The sequence below is a fragment of the Notechis scutatus genome, chromosome 4 (genome assembly GCF_049901735.1).
Source record: "Notechis scutatus isolate UNSWTSFEM ecotype Mainland chromosome 4, rNotScu1.2, whole genome shotgun sequence".
Taxonomy (NCBI): Eukaryota; Metazoa; Chordata; class Lepidosauria; order Squamata; family Elapidae; genus Notechis; species Notechis scutatus.
The window spans coordinates 159,168,309-159,185,044 of NC_142012.1; the positions used below are offsets into that span (position 1 = coordinate 159,168,309).

At 43.6% G+C, this 16,736-nt stretch overlaps 1 long non-coding RNA gene across 2 annotated transcripts in view; it reads left to right on the forward strand.

Annotated features, from left to right (window-relative positions):
- The window catches only part of LOC148130977 (uncharacterized), an 84,477-nt gene that overhangs the window by 50,241 nt on the left and 17,500 nt on the right, over positions 1–16,736 (forward strand). For both annotated transcript variants that reach the window (XR_015749532.1, XR_015749531.1), the window contains exon 2: positions 4,806–5,001. This is a non-coding gene — a long non-coding RNA (uncharacterized LOC148130977). The remainder of the gene's footprint in view (positions 1–4,805; positions 5,002–16,736) is intronic.

Below are 16,736 nucleotides of genomic sequence, written 5' to 3' on the forward strand. Positions count from 1 at the left end.
TTTGTATCTTATGATTTGTGGTTGTATCTTATGATTTATCGCTTTTCAGATAACAGATAATCAGAATTGGAAGGGACCTTGTAGGTCATCTAGTCCAGTGATCCCCAACCTTTTTTATGCCGTGGCCCGGTACCGGCATCAGCTGGGTGCCGCGGCCCGGTACCGGCATCAACTGGGCGCCGCCATCTTTTTTTGGCGAAAAAGTGCTTCCAGTGACCTCACCGGAAGCACTTTTCATCAAAAAGATGGCGCGCAGCGCTTCGGTGAGCTTTTTCAGGTAGAAATGGCTTTCTACCCGAAAAGCTCACTGGAAGCTGAGCGCCGCCATCTTTTTGATGAAAACGTGCTTTCTACCCGGAAAAGCTCACCGGAAGCACTTTTTATCAAAAAGATGGCGGCGCCCAGCAACCAGCAGCCCGGTAAGACTTGTTCCGCGGACCGGTACTGGTCCGCGGACCGGCGGTTGGGGACCCCTGATCTAGTCCAACCCCCTGCCCAAGTAGGAGACCCTTCACCATTTCTGACAGATGGCAGTCCAATCTCTTCTTGAAAGTCTCAAGTGATGATGCTCCCACAACTTCCGAGGGCAACTTCTGTTCCATCAGTTGATTGTTCTCACTGTCAGAAGGTTTCTCCTTATTTCCAGGTTGAATCTCTCCTTGTTCAGTTTCCATCCATTATTCCTTGTCTGGCCTTCAGGTGCTTTGGAAAATAGCTTGACTCCTTCCTCTCTATGGCAGCCCCTCAAATATTGGAAGACTGCTATCCTGTCTCCCCTGGTCCTTCTCTTCACTAGACTAGCCATGCCATACTGAATCCATCTAACTTTGTGCACTGCACTGGTTGCTCTTCTCTGCACTTTTTCTAGAGTCTCAACATCTTTTTTATAGTGTGGTGACCTAAACTAGATGCAGTATTCTTGGTGTGGTCTTACTAAGGCTTTGTAGAGAGGTATTAGTACCTCACTTGATGGGGATTGTATCCCTCTGTTAATGCAATTTAGGATTTCATTGGCTTTTTTGGCTGCTGCTGCACACTGCTGGCTCATATTTAGCTGGTTGTCCACTAAGACTCCAGGATCCGCTGGAGATTCGTTTTGGTTTGTCTATACAGCTACTCCTCGGCTTACAGCAGTTCGTTCGGTGACCGTTCAAAGTTACAACGGCACTGAAAAAAAGTGACAATATTTCACACTTATGACCATTGTAGCAGCCCCACAGTTGTGTGATTTACACTCAGATGCTTGACAACTGACTCACATTTATGATGGCTGCAATGATCCCTTTTTGTGACCTCACAAGCAAAGTCAACGGGGAAGCCAGATTCACTGAACAACGATATTACTAATTTAACATCTGCAGTGATTCACTAAACAAATGTAGCAAAAAAAGTCTTAAAATGGGACAAAACTCCCTTAACAAATTTGTAACTTAACATCATACATTTGGGGTTCATTGGTGGTCATAAATTAAGGATTACCTGTAGACTGAGAGATTATGTTTGTATGTCCATTGCATGTTTGTGCATTTGTATGTACACTGTATGTTTGTATGTACACTGAGAGCTTATGTACCAGAGACACTGTATGTATGTATGTATGTATGTATGTATGTATGTATGTATGTATGTGTATACACACACACACACACACACACACACACACACACACACACACACACATATATCTGTATGTTTTCATAGATTTTCATGGGTACAGGTATGTAGGTCTAGGTGTGTTCGGGTCTTTTCCCATGTAAGATTAAGAGTATCTTGGCGACATTTTGGCGAGGTCCCACTCGCCATCCACAGGCTGTTGCTTTCTGCTTTGTGCCAGTACAAGCAGTGTGTGATCGGAGCTGCCATCTCTCTATAAATACTGGTGGGAGGGGGGCTGGTATGCTGGGCTGGTTGGCTGCACTGCTGCCTCTTGATTGGTTGTTGGAGTTGATGTTGGTATAATGGGCTGTGTGATGGCCTTGTGAGTTTTGTTGTGGAGATATCCTGGATCTTGTGCTGTAATCTCTTGGGTCGTTTGTTTTGTAGTGATCTTTTTTCCATTAGCCTCCTGTGTTTTAACGGCTTGGGTAATGGATTGTGTGATGGCCTTGCTTTTGCTGTGGTATCCTGGGTCCTGCGTTGTGATCTCCTGGGTCATTTGTATTTTGGAAAAGAGATCAAAACACAAACGACCCAGGAGATAACAACGCAGGACCCAGGATAGCCATCCGTTTACTCAGAGCCAAGCCGCACTAAAAGCCTCTAATACAGGAAACACAATGTTGCCAGCCAATCAAGACAAAAAAAGCTACAAAACAGACAGAAGATATTAGAAACACCAATCAAGCAGAACACAACAAACTCCAAGACCAATAAACACAGACCAAGACTCCCAACCAATCAGGATGAAGAAAAAAACATTCTGGCACAGCGTAGGCTAGCACCAAATTTAAAACAGAAACGGCTGTGAAAGTCTGACTCACAGATGAACACTATACAGAAGCCTGATGATGGCAGATGAGATTCTGCTGAAACGTCGCTACAACTTTAAAAGCACAACTATAATGACGTGGGAAAATACCTGAAGAAAGCTGAATACCATATGTGTGTGTGTGTGTGTGTGTGTGTAAATTTGTAGGCATCTTTAGATGACTTCAACAGACATTGGTGATCAGCATCTGCTTGCATTCTATATATACAGGTAGTCCTCGGTTTCGATTAAAAATGAGCACATTTCCATTGCTAAGCAGGACAGTTGTTGACTGAGATTTGCCCCATTTTATGACCTTTCTTCCCATGCTTGTTCAATGAATCACTGCAGTTGTTTTAATCAGCAACCTGGTTGTTAAGTGAATCTGGCTTCCCCCTTGACTTTCTGTCAGATTTCGAAGCCATATTAGCACCAGAAACTGCCACACTGCCACATTCTTGAGCCTGGGAAAATGGGAGGGGGGGAATTTCTTGGAGCGTATGTGGTTAGACATAATAGCATTCTTCTTCTAAGTCAAGGTCGTGTTACTTCTGCACCTGGTTGAGAAGACGTCTCAAGTTGGGACAGATGGTGATTGGGGCATGTGATGCAATGATGGGTGCAGGGGGTGGATTTGTAATTTTTTACATTGCAAGGAAACCAGGAACTTTACTACCCAAATAAAACAGAAGTTTTGAAAGGATGTCTGCCTCGGATTTATTTGTTGGAGTGGTGGTTTTCTGGCACGCTGACGTTTTGCTTGTCAGGAGATGTCAAAAAATGATTATACAACTCTGGGACACTGCAGCCATCATAAATATGAATCAGTTGCCAAGTGTGTGAATTTTAATCATCCGACCAGGGAGGTGCTGCAACAGCATGTGAAAAAATGGTCACAAATCACTTTTTTCAGTGCCGCTGTAACTTTGAATGGGTATGAAACAAATAGTAGTGAGTTGAGGCCTACCTGTACGCATGTCCTTATTTAGCATTGTGAAGGGTCTATTAAAAACGGGTAACTAGTTAACGAGTAAAAACAAGCACACAGTTAATCTTTATGGGATCTGCTGGTACTCTCCGGTGGTGGGATTCAATTTTTTTTTTACTACCGGTTCTGTGGGTGTGGCTTGGTGGGCTTGGCAGGAGAAGGATACTGTAAAATCTCCAGTCAGAGGTGGTATTAGCTGGTTTTCTGAACTACTCAAAAGTTTCGCTACCGGTTCTCCAGAACTGGTCAGAACCTGCTGAATATCACCTTTGGTGCTCTCTATTATTTAATCAGCTGCAATTAGTGCGAGTTGAATGTTTCTTCTTCAACCACCTCCCCAACATATTTGGAATTCTGACCGCAACTCAGGAATGGCCCTAATATAGGTGTCCTTATTTGCTCCTGAGATTCAACCGTGGAGGCCTTTTGCAAGACAAAGTTGTGATTCCGATTTTTCAAGTTTAGCAAGATTACAGAGGAGTCCTGGTCTGGGACAAGGAAGGAAAGCGGTAAGGCACAAAAGCGGAATTTGAAAGGAGAAAAATAATTGGGCCAATATAAAAATGCCACCGTACCATTGCTGTGAGTCAGCATGAGGCAGAACCGGTTCCCCATCAAAGCAGGCAAATCTTTCAGAGGTAGAACACCTCTGTACAATTAAATGATAATTTCTTGGAAGGTTCTGGATCATTGACTGCTTGGAGAACAGAAGCACAACAGAATCAAGACTGCCCACATTCCTGGTACCAACTTCATGTAGACAATGTTGCAATCACAGTGGGTGTAGCATCTGTAGAGAATCTCCCAAGGCAATTGCCCTCTTCTGGAAGAATCCTTAACCAATGGCACTTCCAAGTTTGGATTTTGATGTAAGAGGCCTACTTCAGAATCATCTAAACGTATTGGTTAAGGCACTAGACTAGAAGCTAGGAGACTGTGAGTTCTAGTCCCACTTTTAGGCATGAAGGTTGGCTGGGTGATTTGGGGCCAGTTGCTCACCCTTAGCCCAACTCACCTGAAAGAGTTGTCGTGGTGATATGGAAAGCAGAAGAAAGGATATTGTATGTGTGTATGTGTGTGTTTGAGTTATTTATAAAAATAATAAAAGCAGGCTACAAGTAAATAAAATAAAAATAAACAAATGCCCACAGACAGCCGATCTGTTTCCTAAACTTCCAAAGAGTGAATTTTATGTAGTAATAGTGGACAATGCTGTAGAAATAATCTGTCTGGAAGAGTCTAGAAGGGTTCCCCATTTATGCTGAGAGCTCCGATGACCACAGGGCTGACCTGTGGAAATATTGCCCTCTAGCTGAACTTTGGCCTCTCAGTTTTTTTTTCTTTCCCCAGGAAAAAAAATTCTATCACCCTCCACCCTCTGGATACCTGGGATGGCCCTGCATATATGCAACAGTGGCATAAATAATGCCCTCCTGCCAAACTAACCGGAAAGCCAGAGGGGAAATCACAAGGATGTGTGTGATGTCCGAAGATCAACGGGGTTAATGCTAAGAGAATGCAAAATGTTCTTCCCAAAGGTTACAAGGTCAGATGTCAAACACCTTTTGTTAAGGGCTTAAAGGAGTGATTAATAGCAATCATCTATTGGCCAACTGAATTATTCTGGGGAGGGGTTTCCAACTCTGCTGTGTGCATATGCAGTTTTTTTTAAAAAAGGACACCTGTGTAATGCTTCAATCCGTTCAACCCAAGCAATAGAGAATCAGCATTAGGGGGACTAAAATCCATGCCAATATAATGCCAATCCATGCCAGTTTCATTGATTTTTTTTATTATTATTATTATTATTACTATTACTATTATTTTCTGAACTTTGGAGCTATGTGGCTTAAGAACAGAGGATCTATTTTGTGTGCAAAAGGTTCAGGTCTCATTTCCACAGTTCCAAACTGTGCTGGAAAAGATCCAAAATTAAAGCTGGACATCTATTAGTAGCTAAACCAGAGGTCTCCAAACTTGGCAACTTTAAGACTTGTGGACTCTGGCTGAGGAATTCTGGGAGTTGAAGTCCACAAGTCTTAAACTTGCCAAGTTTGGGGACCCCTGAGCTAAATGGACAGAAGCGTAGCTTCTTATCTGCTGGATGCTGGAAAAAAAATTGTGAGACTGTGTTGCTTTTGAACAAGGTAGAACGAGATTCTCCTTCAGGTGCCAAATATCTATGGAGATTCTCAATCATCCAGATCCTGGTTATCCCCAAAGTTGCTTTTCAAAAGGCAGCTGGACTTCCTTGTTGTTGTTTTTTTCCTTCCTTGAAAAGGTTTTGCTTTTCATCCACGAAGCTTCTCCAATGAGAAGCGAAACATTTTCAAGGAAAAAATAAAAAACAAGGAAGTCTGGTTGCCTTTTGAAAAGCATCTCAGAGGCTTCAGATGCCAACTTTAAAAAAACAACAACCAAAAACAAGGTCTCCATGTCACAGGAAACCATCTAACCGAACGGTCTGGGTTTGCACAACATGCCAAGCTGCCCCAAATGATCCAAAGTTAAAACCACGCTTAGAGTTTTGTGGGAATGCAGCCACTAGGTTTTAACCATCCTAGTTTACCTACGTGATGTGACCCAAACAGTGGTGGTATTCGACTGGTTCTGCCTGGTTCTGGAGAGCCGGTAGCGGCGATGAGCAGTGGAGACCGAACCGGTTCTCTTCGCTGCTCTGTGTTTGGCCCACCCACCCGCCCGGGCTCCTATACTCACTTTTATGGCCAGAATTCAAAGCGCAGCTGCTTTGCGCGGCACAGAATAGCGCCGTGCGGCAGCTGCTGCAGCGACCAGCATCATGCAGGCTTGCAGGAGGCAAGTTAGAACGCCTCCGCGCCTGCGCAAAGTGCGTGTTTGGCGCACGCATGCACGCAAAGTGTGCATGCATGCAAAGCGCGGCCACCAAGCCACACCCACCGAACCGGGGGCAACTTTATTTGAATACCACCACTGGACCCAAACCCTGCTTTCTTTCGAGAATTGTACCCCCAGCTCACGATTGGAGTTGCGACCACAATTACGACCAGAATTTTGGTTGCTAAGCATGCCCACTTTTGCCACCTTTTACGCCATGGTCGTTAAAGTGAATCACTGCAGTGATTTGTGTGGTTGTTAAGCAAATCTGGCTTCCCCCATTAACTTTGATTCTTGGAAGCCAGCTGGGAAGGTCTCCAATGTTGATCACGTGACTACCGTATACTCAGTGGTGGGATTCAAATTTCTTTACTACCAGTTCTGTGGGCATGGCTTGGTGGGCATGGTGTAACTTGGTGGGCGTGACAGGGGAAGGATACTGCAAAATCCCATTCCCTCCCCACCCCACTAACCTGCTTTCCAGCTCCGTTCTCCTGTGCAGGGCAACCAAAGAAGACCCACCCGATCAGCTGGGACTCGGGAGGCAGAGAATAGATGGGGGCGGGGCCAGTCAGAGGTGGTATTTGCCGGTTCTCCGAACTATTCAAAATTTCTACTACCAGTTCTCCAGAACTGGTCAGAACCTGCTGAATACCACCTCTGGGTACATTGCAGTGTTTGTAAATGTATGCTGGTTACCAAGTGCCCAGATTTTGAACCCATGATTGTATGATGCTCGGATAGGCATAAGTCACATGGGTGTAGGTCATTTTTTAGAGTGCTGGTGCAACTTCTAACGGCACTAAACAAACGGTTGTAAGTCAAGGACTACCTGCACTGGATTTGAAGGATGATTCATCCCCCACTTCCTCATATGTAAAGTTTGTCTTTGAGAAGAATAGATGCTGCCCATCATCAGAAATCTATGCTTCTCTCTACCAATGAATTAAAGGGCTTGTGTTTTCTGGGAATTGTAGTCCAACCTCTTCTAGAAAGAGGATGTATCGAACCCCTATCGTCAGCAAATCTTGCAGAGGTGGCATTCAGCAGGTCCCGACAGTTCTGGAGAACCAGTAGCTGAAATTTTGAGTAGTTTGGAGAACCGGCAAATCCCACCTCTGACTGGCCTCGCCCCCATCTCTTCTCTGCCTCCCATTGAGTCCCAGCTGATTGGCTGGGTCTTCTTTGGTTGCCCTGCACAGGAGAACGGAGCTGGAAAGCAGGTTAGTGGGGTGGGGAGGGAATGGGGATTTTGCAGTATCCTTCCCCTGCCATGCCCATCAAGCCACACCACACCCACCAAGTCACACCCACAGAACTGGTAGTGAAAAAATTGAATCCTACCACTGCAATCTTGCCACATTTATTAATTGTGGGTGGATTCGGCATTTTGTTCTATGCAGCCTGAGTGACAAATCACATTGGCACAACTACCGTTCTAGTCACTCTCTACAAGTGACTAATAGCATTAGACATTTTAGTTGGATGGAGTCCCGAATCTGGAAAGAATCACCTTCCCATCCTACTTTTTTGCCATTTCCTGGTAGAACAAAAGCTCTTTTGTTGGAAAAGACAAGACCGACTTCCACCACCACCACCTTCTTTTTAAAAAGCCTGACAGCACTTTGCCTGTGGAACAGCTACTGTACAGGTAGTCCTCAACTTAAAAGTTCATTTAGTGACTGTTCAGAGTTACAACGGCACTGAAAAAAAATTTGTGACCATGTTTCATACTTATGACCTTGTTAGAGTCATGCCCTTGTTAGAGTCAGACTCTGAGGGAGAGGAGGAACAGCTGACAGGGAGTGGAGGTGTGGCTCCAGAGGTTGTGGAGGAGGCTGGGAAAGGGCAGAGGCTGGCTGGGCAGTCAGAAGAAGAACCAGGCTCATCCCCTCTTCATCCTAGGACACGCAGGGAGAAACGGAGAAGGAAACAACTTGGCTTACGAGAGTGGAAGTGGCCATGATCCCCCTCATTGGCTGCAGCTGGGGAGAATAGTTGTTAGGGATATACACCCTAGCAGAACGTGCAACGGCAGTCTAGCAGACAGGCAGATAGTGTGAGACAAAACGTTGTAGTAGCTTACACTCAGTAAGACAGATACACTGTGCAAGTTAAATAGTTTTTATTCCAGCAAGAGTTATAGCATAGTCAAAACAGTCCATATGTCATACACTAAGTTCAGTCAGTCCGGGGGTTATTCAGTTTGCAAAGTCCAGTGTTGAAAAAGAGTTCATTAAACTTACAATCAATCAGTCCAGTGATATATCTCTTTTGCAGTCAGAGATATGAAGAAAATCAAACCCCTTTTCTTCTTTCAGCAAACAAGCAGTTTATCACCATCAATCCTTCATTGTCAGCATTCCAGTAAAAGCAGAGGAACAGTGAGCTCTCTTGCTCCCTCTTATGGTGATTTTACAACCACACCCAAAAACTTGGTTTACAGTTTAAAGTGATACATACACATAAACTCACTAACATAGTTTATATATTATTCTACCCAAACTAAGTTAGGTAACCAATGTTATCCCTAACAATAGTGTATAAGAGAGACGGTTAAAACACAGCATTGTCAAAAGCAAAGTGTATATTATTTTGGACTGAAGTTTTCTTGGTTGCCGTCCTTCCAACAGACTGTGCCTTGTTTTATCCTTGAAGTTGGTAATTACTTACCTTGGTCCATTGTGGAAATTCCTTCATTGTAGTTTGTTTTAGTTTTTTATTTCACCCCTGTCAGCTCATTAAGTTCGGACTGTATTGCTTTCTTTTGAAGACTATTTTTGAATAAGTTTTATCTCCAACTGAGAATTATTGAACAGTGGGGCCAAGTTGGAGGCATGAAAGGACATTTATTCACGTTTTGGATTTTGTGACGTGTTACACTCCGGGTCATCACATGACTGTTGCAGCATCCCCATGGTCATGTGATTTACATTCGGATGCTTGACAATTGACTCATATTTATTCATTTGAAGTGTCCTGGGGTCATGCTGAACCCATTTGACAAGCAAAGTCAATGAGGAATCCAGATTCATTTAACAACCATGTTACTAACTTAACAAATGTGGCAAGAAAAGTTGTAAAATGGGATAAAACTCACTTAAGAAGTTTCTCACTTAGCAACATAAAGTTTGGGCTCAATTGTGCTCGTAAGTTGAGGACTACCAGCATTGATTCTTACAACCACTTTTCTGGCTTCTGACAAGCCAGATTCACTTAACAACCGTGTTGCTAACTTAACAACTCAGCGATCCACTTGTCAACTGGGGCAGAAAGGTCATAAAATGGAGCAAACTCACTTAACAAACTACTCGCTGAGCAACAGAAGTTTTGGGCTCAGTTGGGGTCGTAAGTCAAGGACTACCTGTATTCTAAATATGCTCCAAGGGCTTCAGAATCTATCAAACATTATTTCTATTGTTTGCAAGAAATCTGACTGAAAGCTGGGTGGGATTCGTTATCCAGAAAAGGACTATGGCTTCTGTTACTCTTTTTTTTTGTGTAAGCTATGATTGTTGGTAAGGTGATAAAACCTTCAAGAATGGTGATGATCTTTGGACTCTATTACAATTTCTAACTGGGTTTCCTTATATCTCAGGCTATAAGTTTATATTTCGTTTGCTCAAAAAGGAACTTTAGAAAAATAATTTAATTTGCAAGAACAAACTCTGTTTCCCCTCTTTATTTTAAAGCCGTGAACTCAATTTCGTTAAGGCATAATGAGTGAGCTTTGTTCTGTAGATGATATCTGAACCAGTTAGAAACAATATGGTGACAAAAGCAGAGGGAACGGTATTATCCAGATGAGGGACGACTTGCTTAATCTTTTAGAAAAATAATTTGGTACGGCATATTCAAACTGATTTCAAAACCTTTATTGGATGTATATGTGTGTATCTGTCCTATCTCCATTGCTCTCTCCTCCCCTCCCTCATTCACACAAAACTCCAACTAACAGTATATCACCTGCAGGCAGATGGATTTTTCTATATCTTGTACACAGGTGGATTCATAAACTGTACAGATGCAGATAGATAACTCAACAAGATGTCCATAACAAAGAACATTTATTGGTTCATCAGGTATCCTCATAACTCACGTTTGTGACAAAGTTCTTCTTTTATGACCAATCCTTTGTATATCTGCCTTGTAAGTAAAAGATGGTTATCTCCTAACCCATCTCGTAGCAGTAGAAAAGCTGCTATCAGTTCATGAGTCCAGGCAAGAATGGAGGGAAGCCTCCCCCAACCCCTCAAGGGTCAATTAGTGACCAATCAGCATAACAGATGTGGCCACGTGACATGAACTACATTTCCCAGGATACCTTTAACTACATTTACCATGATGCATTCCCTTAAGGGGACAGCTCATAATTCCTAAGTAACTATCCAATTCCCATAGACTGGCTGGGACAGCACAGGGATACAAATTAAGAGGAGTGCATATGGCCCAGGGGTGGGCTGCTGGGGGTTTGCAGGGGTTCAAGAGAGCCCCTAGCTAAGATTCTATGCAGTTCAGAGATCCCCCAAATCCCACTCCTGGCTGGCCCTGCCCTGCCCACCCCGCCCAGCCCCTTCCCTCCCAGGAGTCCCCATGCAACCCGTTTTGGATACAGGTAAGTGCAGGGCGTGCATGGAGGCTCAGGGAGGGCCAAAAACGGGCCTCCCGGAAGTTCAGGAAGGCCAGAAACGGCCCATTTCCAGCTTCCAGAGAGCCTCCGGAGCCTGGGGAGGCTGTTTTCATCCTCCTGGAGACTCGAGGAAAGCCTCCGGAGCCCGGGTAGGGCAAAAACGCCTCCCGCCCGCTGTGATGCAGGAGGCTGACTAGGCCACACCCACCATGGCCACGCCCACCCAGCAACCACGCAGAGAACCCTTTGCTAATTTTTTTGAAGCCCACCCCTGATATAGCCTTTGGAAATTCTCCCCCCTCCCAATTTTTTTTTTTGGGGGGGGGAGTGTGAGGGGCAAAATAGCTGGGTGGAAGACTTTTTTCAATTTCTCCAGTGGAAGGATGTCTAAGGTATGACTAGTCTAATGAAAAGAATGACTAGGGGAGACAGGATAGCAGGGTTCCAGTATCTCAGGGGCTGCCACAAAGAAGAGGGAGTCAAGCTATTCTCCAAAGCAGGGGTCCCCAACCACCGGTCCGCGGACCGCACCGTCCGCGGAACAACTCCTACCAGGCTGCTGGCTTGCTGGGCCGCCATCTTTTGATGAAAAGTGCCCGTGAGCTTTTCGGGAAAGCTGATAAAAGATGTTCCGCTCCAGTGAGCTTTTCCGGGAAAGCTCACCGGAAGCACGTTTTCTGGCGCCCAGCTGATGCCGGTACCGGGCCGTGGCGTAAAAAAGGTTGGGGATCACTGCTCCAAAGCACCTGAAGGCAGGACAAGAAACAACGGGTGGAAAGTAATCAAGGAGAGAAGCAACCTGGAACCAAGGAGAAACTTCTTTACAATTAGAACAATTAAATCAGAACTTGCCTTCATAAGTTGTGAGGACTCCATCACTGGAGGTTTTTAGAAGAGATTGGATAGTGCAGAAGGATGTAGAATCTCCTGCTGGAGCAAGGGGCTGGATTAGAAGACCCCCAAGGTCCCTTCCAATTCTGTTATTCTGTAATTCTTCAACAGTTTCTCGAGGACACCTTACCAATGATAATTGGGGTGTGTGACAATTAGCCATGGCCAACTCGCCACAGCCAACTTGCCATGGAAAAATTTGCCATGGCCAAATCGTGGTGGGACAACTCACCATGGAAAAAGAGAGACCTATCAAAGAAGTGGTAGAACTGAATCATTAAAGAAAGGAGGATGCAAAAGGAGGATCAGAATGAAATGCGAATGATGTAAATTAAAATATTTTTTATTTCATTTAAATAATTAAATCAAGTTGCTAAATTGCCCTGTGATGAGGCATCCCACGGTGAATTCGTCATAGTGAGTTGTCTCACTTGAGTTGGCCATGGCGAGTTGGCCCATTCCATGATAACTGTACTGCTTTAAAAAAATAAAAAATCCCCACAATGTCTTCCCTAGAGTTTGACTGACAAGTTGGAAAGTGAATAGGATGCAGATCCTTAAAGGGAAGATGGGAGACAGGTTATCTACACAGATCTCTTGGGCAATTTTGTGACTAATTAGGTTCGCTAAGGATAACTTCCCTTGACAATTGATTTCACTAGATGAAAAGCTGGATGAATGAACTGAGACAGAATGGAGATCATCTTTGGGTGCTCAACATTCACATTAATAACTTCAATCATAAAGACAACTAAACTAGGTAGGGTAGCTGAAAGTAGGTATTAAAATACTTTGATAAATTAGAGAAAACGGCTTAAGAAGCAGAATACTAAGTTCTTCATGCAGGGAAAATAAACAACAGACATGAAATGAATCTTAACAGTGAAGTTTATTCACAAATTGAACATGAATCAGTAGCATGAAATGCTGTGGAAAAAGACCACATTTTCATTTTCAGATCAAAGGAAACCAGGATTTTCTACTCTATTCTGCATTGTTATATCAAGTACCACAAGAAAGATTTGAAGAAAACAGTACCAGGAAATGTAAGGAGGGCTTGTTTATGGAACTGAGTTCTAATCCTGCCTGAAAGACAGCTGGTTATCTTTAAGCCAGTCAGTCACTCTCATCCCAATCCATCTCAGAGGATTGTTGTTGTGAGGAAAAGAGAAGGAGGAAGGAGTATTCGGTATAAGAGGCTTGGGAAGTGTTCACCCAGTCTAGAACTCACAGCCTCCTGGTGATTGGCTCAAAGTCACCCGGCCAGGTGGGATTAGAACTCAGAGTCTCCTGGTGGTTGGTCCAAAGTACCCAGGCAGCTTTCATACCTGAGGTGGGACTAGAATTCACAGTCTCCTGGTTTCTAGCTTGATGTCTTTACAAAGATGTTTTAGATTGTCTTGAATACTGTCCCACTTGTTATAATATTTTTAAAGCTATTTGTGTGTGGAACTGATCCATGATTGAACTGGAACTTGCTTGGCACAGACATTGGTAGAGCTGCAATGGCGGTGGTTGGACATCAGACAGCAAGTCAAGAAACTTGAGTGAAACATAGGACAAACTCCTTCCCTCCTTCTTCTGTAAAAGTATCAGCCGTTCCTTCAATTTTCCTTCTAATCTGCTTGCAACCAGGACTAGAGAGACACAATAGGGATGTTTTTTTTCCAAAGAACCAAATGATGGTGAGAACAGAGGAGGAAGGAAGGAAGGAAGGAAGGATCTAGCAGGAATTTTTTTTATTTTATTTTTTTGCTGGTGATTGGAGCCAGGAAGGAGGCACAAAGATGCTATGCAATACGGAAGAATAAAAGAAGCTGAAGAAAGTTTTTTTAAAAAATTACCATAGGGATAGCAGAGAGGGCAACCTGCAAAGAATGTTCTGCCAGTCACAGCTGGAAGAGAAAATGAAAGATATGCAAACAACAAGGCCCAAAGCATGAAATTGAGGGGTTTTTTTGTGTTCCGCCACTCCATCCTCCCTCTGCTTCATCCTTTCTTTCCCCTTTAGGAAGAAACACTTACAGTATGCAAAAATGAGAGGAATGGGACAGAATGGGGAGCGGGAGGGGGTGGGGGAAATTCATCAGGTTCTCCATGTAAAAGGGAGAGGCTCTCTCAGGAAGTGTGCCTTTTTAAAAAAAAACCAGGGATAGCTGTGGGTGCTTCCTGGGGAATGGAAGAAAGCAGTAATTAATGCATAGTGAATGGCTCTGAAAGGAGGCTGAATAGGACATAACAATGGATGGAGGGCTTTCTCTCCCTCCACCCCCACCCCTTTTCTCCCTTCTCTTTTAGAGGGTTCCCCCCCTCCTTTTTTTTTTTTCCTTGAAGAAAAGATGCTCCTTAAAAGAAGAGGGCTACTGCAAAATGACAGCTACGTTCTGTCTTCTTTGCAAGGAAGGGATAATGGATTTTGCTTGGGGGTTGATCTACAGATGCAAATGACCTAAACTCTGGCAATTTCATTTTTTTAATGGGATGAGACCCTTCATACCCCTCCTTCCTTCCTTCCTTCCTTCCTTCCTTCCTTCCTTCCTTCCTTCCTTCCTTCCTTCCTTCCTTCCTTCCCCCCTCCCTCCCTCCTTCCTTCCTTCCTTCCTTCCTTCCTTCCTTCCTTCCTTCCTTCCTTCCTTCCTTCCTTCCTTCCTCTTTCTTTTTCTCTTTCTCTCTCTTTCCCTTCCTTCTTTCCTTTTGTTCCTTCTTTCCCTCTCACCCTCCCTCCCCAACTTACTTACTTCTTCAACCATTCCTCCCTCTCGCCCTCCTCCAATTCTTATGTTCCCCTATACTTTTCCCCTCCCTCCCTCCCTCTCTCCCTTTCTTCCTTCTCATAGCAAGGTTCTTGGATGGTGTTTTGTTTCAGTCCTCAAAGTTCAGATTATGTGAGGACCTTCTTCTTTCTTCTTCTTCTTCTTCTTCTTCTTCTTCTTCTTCTTCTTCTTCTTCTTCTTCTTCTTCTTCTTCTTCTTCTTCTTCTTCTTCTTCTTCTTCTTCTTCTTCTTCTTCTTCTTCTTCTTCTTCTTCTTCTTCTTCTTCTTCTTCTTCTTCTTCTTCTCCTCCTCCTCCCTCCTCCTCCTCCTCCTCTCCTCCTCCTCTTCCTCCTCCTCCTCCTCCTCCTTCTTCTTCTTCTCTCTCTCTCTTTCTCTCTCTCTCTCCCTCCCTCCCTCACACACCCCCATTTACAAAACATGTGTAGGAAGTTAGCACCCACCCCTCTCCTAGAAAATTGAAATATCCTGCAAAATATTAAAAAGGCAGAATATTTCCTCTAAAAAGAGTAGAAACTCAGAAGCAGAAACTCACCTCAGAAGCAGAAACTCACCCCCACCTTTGTTAATGGGTAGGCCATTAAGGCCTGGGCCAGAATACTTTACATAACAAAGATCTCCAGGTAAAACTATAGCAATTGCTCAAAAGCCCTTTCAGTGCATCATCATCCAGCGAGGCTCAACCAAGCCTGGAACTCAGGACAGCCTACAGAGTTGCCCCTGCATGGCCCCATGGGAGTCTGACAACCAATCAGAATACAAGCTCCAATTCAAATCCCAACAAAGGTTATAAAACCCAGGCACTCTCAGCATATCAGCCTTTTTTCTTGATCTCTTCCTTCACCTTGAAGCATGTGATCATCCTTCCTTTTCACTCTGGAGCTCCAGGCCATGTGGTCCTGTCCACCATTAAACCTTCCAAACAGCCTCCATGTTTCCAGTGTCTTTTTCTCCACTTGGAACTGAACCCAGAAGGATTTTTCTTCCAACACATGAAGGGGGATTACCAAGCATAACTTCATTGGCCAACATCAGTGATCCACCTTCAGCTCCTAGAAAAGCCATGGGCCTGCCTTTTAATTCTGAGCCTCGCCATGGGATTCAGAGGGAACTCGTGTTAAATACAGAGAAGCTCTGCAAAGGTTTCCAAGAAGGTTAAACTCCCTCTCCAAAAGCCAAAATGTTGTAGCTCTTTTTTTCTTTCTTGATAAAGGTAGTTCAGATAGAATCATAGTGATGAGAGCAGGGAAGTCTTCCATCAGATAATAGGAAGTCACTTTATCTTCTCTTTTTTTCTGCCACCTTGGAAGAGTCATTTGGTGAGTTGACTTGACTGGCAATATAAATACAATAAACAAACAAACATCTATTTCACCTGAGAAAAATCCAAAAATGATTCATTAAAAAAAAAAAAAAAAAGCAAAGTAGCCAAGTTGGCAATATGTGTTCGCAAAATTTAATATTACAGGTAGTCCTCACCTTACAGCCACAATGGAGCCTGTTGCTAAGTGAGATGGTTGATAAGTGAGTTTTGCTCCATTTTACGACCCTTTTTACCGCAGTTCTTAAGTGAATCACTGCAGATGTTGAATTAGGAACATGGTTGTTAAGTGAACCTGGTTTTTCTATTGACTTTGCTTGTCCGAAGGTCGCAAAAGGGGATCATAGGACCCTGGGACACTGCAACTGTCATAAATGTGAGTCAGTTATCAAGCATCTGAATACAAAACATGTGGCTATGGGGATGCTGTAATGGTCATAAGTGTGAAAAATGGTCATATGTCACTTTTTCCAGTGCCGTTGTAACGTTAAATGGTCACCAAGTGAACTATTGTAAGTTGAGGATTACTGTACCTGTAATGTATTAGTTTCATTCAAATATTACTAGATTTTGACCAAACAGAGATCCCTTTGAATGCCCATTAAATAAACCATCGTAAGTTGTGGACCACCTGTATTGCAGTAATATTAACTAGACCAATCAAAAGGTCACAAAACAGTATGTGGGTTTGCAGCTGTCACAATACACTTCGCTAGATAAGACGATAAACAAAAATAGAAGAACAAAAATGGGGAGGGAGGAAAGAGGAACTTAGATGTTTTTAATTATTGTAAAATAAAATGTGGGAAGGG